Source organism: Lampetra fluviatilis, unplaced genomic scaffold (genome assembly GCF_964198595.1).
Source record: "Lampetra fluviatilis unplaced genomic scaffold, kcLamFluv1.1 SCAFFOLD_753, whole genome shotgun sequence".
Classification (NCBI taxonomy): Eukaryota; Metazoa; Chordata; class Hyperoartia; order Petromyzontiformes; family Petromyzontidae; genus Lampetra; species Lampetra fluviatilis.
The window spans coordinates 31,883-36,954 of NW_027620524.1; positions in this window are offsets into that span (position 1 = coordinate 31,883).

Consider the following 5,072-nt stretch of genomic DNA (forward strand, 5'->3'; position numbering starts at 1 on the left):
CAGACACACACACACACACAGACACACACACACAGCCACACACACACACAGACACAGACACACACAGCCACAACCACAACCACACTCAGACTACACCGCGAAAGCTTCTAAACACAACCACACACACACACAGACACACACACAGACACACACACAGACACACACACAGACAGACACACACACACAGACAGCCACAACCACAACCACACTCAGACTACACCGCGAAAGCTTCTAAACACAACCACACACACACACAGACACACACACACAGACACACACACACACAGACACACACACACAGACACACACACACACAGACACAGACAGCCACAACCACAACCACACTCAGACTACACCGCGAAAGCTTCTAAACACAACCACACACACACACAGCCACACACAGACACACACACACAGACACACACACACAGCCACACACACACAACCACACACACACACACAGCCACACACACAGCCACAACAACAACCACACTCAGACTACACCGCGAAAGCTTCTAAACACAACCACACACACACACAGACACACACAGACACACACACACAGACACACACACACACACAACCACAGACACACACACACACAGACACACACACACACACAACAACAACCACACTCAGACTACACCGCGAAAGCGTCTAAACACAACCACACACACACACAGACACACACACAGCCACACACACACACAGCCACACACACACACAGACACACACACAGCCACAACAACAACCACACTCAGACTACACCGCGAAAGCTTCTAAACACAACCACACACACACACAGACACACACACACACACAACAACAACCACACTCAGACTACACCGTGAAAGCTTCTAAACACAACCACACACACAGCCACACACACACACACAGCCACACACACACACACAGCCACACACACACACAGCCACACACACACACAGCCACACACACACAGCCACAACAACAACCACACTCAGACTACACCGTGAAAGCTTCTAAATACAACCACACACACAGACACACACACACAGCCACACACACACACAGCCACAACAACAACCACACTCAGACTACACCGCGAAAGCTTCTAAACACAACCACACACACAACCACAGACACACACAGCCACACACACACACAGACACACACAGACACACACACAGACACAGACACACACAACCACACAACCACACACACAGACACACACACACAACCACACACACAGCCACACAACCACACACACAGCCACACAGACACACAACCACACACACAGCCACACAGACACACAACCACACACACACAGACAACAACAACAACAACAACCGCCATTCGCCACTAAGTGGCGGTGACGTCACCACGACGCTTGTGCCAGGCCATGTGCACCTTGAGGCTACCACGTGAAGTGTCGAACGCCCGCTGGCAGGAGGTCACGTGACAGACCCAGCAGGTGCCATGGGTTGTACTGCTGTGCCAGGCTAGGTGCATGAGGAGGAGGTCACGTGACAGACCCTGCAGGTGCCATGGGTTGTACTGCTGTGCCAGGCTAGGTGCATGAGCAGGAGGTCACGGGGCAGACCCAGCAGGTGCCATGGGTTGTACTGCTGTGCCAGGCTAGGTGCATGAGCAGGAGGTCACGGGGCAGACCCTGCAGGTGCCATGGGTTGACTGCTGTGCCAGGCTAGGTGCATGAGCAGGAGGTCACGGGGCAGACCCAGCAGGTGCCATGGGTTGTACTGCTGTGCCAGGCTAGGTGCATGAGCAGGAGGTCACGGGGCAGACCCAGCAGGTGCCATGGGTCGACTGCTGTGCCAGGCTAGGTGCATGAGGAGGAGGTCACGTGACAGACCCAGCAGGTGCCATGGGTTGTACTGCTGTGCCAGGCTAGGTGCATGAGCAGGAGGTCACGGGGCAGACCCAGCAGGTGCCATGGGTCGACTGCTGTGCCAGGCTAGGTGCATGAGGAGGAGGTCACGTGACAGACCCAGCAGGTGCCATGGGTTGTACTGCTGTGCCAGGCTAGGTGCATGAGCAGGAGGTCACGGGGCAGACCCAGCAGGTGACTCACTCAGAGACTTGCTGCACAAGGCCGTAGCCATGGAGTTAACATTGGGGGGGGGGGGGGGGCCCCCCCAGAAGAAAAACTAAATTTGAAACTAATTTCCTTCCATTTCCTGCCTAGAATATTTAAAAAAAATTCACGAACACACGAGATGGATTTCTATTCAAAGCTTCTTGCGTGACTGCAGCAGCAGGGATTCATCTTCTTGGTTCTTTCGGTTTAAGTCATCACGTAGAAGGGAAGTAATAAAATAATAAAAATAAAACACAATAAAATAACAAAAATAAAACACAATAAAATAACACAAATAAAACACAATAAAATAACAAAAATAAAACACAATAAAATAATACAAATAAAACACAATAAAATAACAAAAATAAAACACAATAAAATAACAAAAATAAAACACAATAAAATAATACAAATAAAACACAATAAAATAACAAAAATAAAACACAATAAAATAATACAAATAAAACACAATAAAATAATACAAATAAAACACAATAAAATAATACAAATAAAACACAATAAAATAATAAAAATAAAACACAATAAAATAATAAAAATAAAACACAATAAAATAATAAAAATAAAACACAATAAAATAATAAAAATAAAACACAATAAAATAATAAAAATAAAACACAATAAAATAACAAAAATAAAACACAATAAAATAATAAAAATAAAACATAATAAAATAACAAAAATAAAACACAATAAAATAACAAAAATAAAACATAATAAAATAATACAAATAAAACATAATAAAATAACAAAAATAAAACACAATAAAATAACAAAAATAAAACACAATAAAATAACACAAATAAAACACAATAAAATAACAAAAATAAAACACAATAAAATAATACAAATAAAACACAATAAAATAACAAAAATAAAACACAATAAAATAACAAAAATAAAACACAATAAAATAATACAAATAAAACACAATAAAATAACAAAAATAAAACACAATAAAATAATACAAATAAAACACAATAAAATAATACAAATAAAACACAATAAAATAATACAAATAAAACACAATAAAATAATAAAAATAAAACACAATAAAATAATAAAAATAAAACACAATAAAATAATAAAAATAAAACACAATAAAATAATAAAAATAAAACACAATAAAATAACAAAAATAAAACACAATAAAATAATAAAAATAAAACACAATAAAATAACAAAAATAAAACACAATAAAATAATAAAAATAAAACATAATAAAATAACAAAAATAAAACACAATAAAATAACAAAAATAAAACATAATAAAATAATACAAATAAAACATAATAAAATAACAAAAATAAAACACAATAAAATAACAAAAATAAAACACAATAAAATACTAAAAATAAAACATAATAAAATAACAAAAATAAAACACAATAAAATAACAAAAATAAAACACAATAAAATAATAAAAATAAAACACAATAAAATAATAAAAATAAAACACAATAAAATAATAAAAATAAAACACAATAAAATAATAAAAATAAAACACAATAAAATAATAAAAATAAAACACAATAAAATAACAAAAATAAAACACAATAAAATAATAAAAATAAAACATAATAAAATAACAAAAATAAAACACAATAAAATAACAAAAATAAAACATAATAAAATAATACAAATAAAACATAATAAAATAACAAAAATAAAACACAATAAAATAACAAAAATAAAACACAATAAAATACTAAAAATAAAACATAATAAAATAACAAAAATAAAACACAATAAAATAACAAAAATAAAACACAATAAAATAATAAAAATAAAACACAATAAAATAATAAAAATAAAACAAAATAAAATAATAAAAATAAAACACAATAAAATAATAAAAATAAAACAAAATAAAATAATAAAAATAAAACAAAATAAAATAACAAAAATAAAACACAATAAAATAATAAAAATAAAACACAATAAAATAATAAAAATAAAACACAATAAAATAATAAAAATAAAACACAATAAAATAACAAAAATAAAACACAATAAAATAATAAAAATAAAACACAATAAAATACTAAAAATAAAACATAATAAAATAATAAAAATAAAACACAATAAAATAACAAAAATAAAACACAATAAAATACTAAAAATAAAACACAATAAAATAATAAAAATAAAACACAATAAAATAACAAAAATAAAACACAATAAAATAACAAAAATAAAACACAATAAAATACTAAAAATAAAACACAATAAAATAACAAAAATAAAACACAATAAAATAATACAAATAAAACACAATAAAATAACAAAAATAAAACACAATAAAATAATAAAAATAAAACACAATAAAATAATACAAATAAAACACAATAAAATAATAAAAATAAAACACAATAAAATAATAAAAATAAAACACAATAAAATAATAAAAATAAAACACAATAAAATAATAAAAATAAAACACAATAAAATAATAAAAATAAAACACAATAAAATAATAAAAATAAAACACAATAAAATAATAAAAATAAAACACAATAAAATAACAAAAATAAAACACAATAAAATAATAAAAATAAAACATAATAAAATAACAAAAATAAAACACAATAAAATAACAAAAATAAAACATAATAAAATAATACAAATAAAACATAATAAAATAACAAAAATAAAACACAATAAAATAACAAAAATAAAACACAATAAAATACTAAAAATAAAACATAATAAAATAACAAAAATAAAACACAATAAAATAACAAAAATAAAACACAATAAAATAATAAAAATAAAACACAATAAAATAATAAAAATAAAACAAAATAAAATAATAAAAATAAAACACAATAAAATAATAAAAATAAAACAAAATAAAATAATAAAAATAAAACAAAATAAAATAACAAAAATAAAACACAATAAAATAATAAAAATAAAACACAATAAAATAATAAAAATAAAACACAATAAAATAACAAAAATAAAACACAAT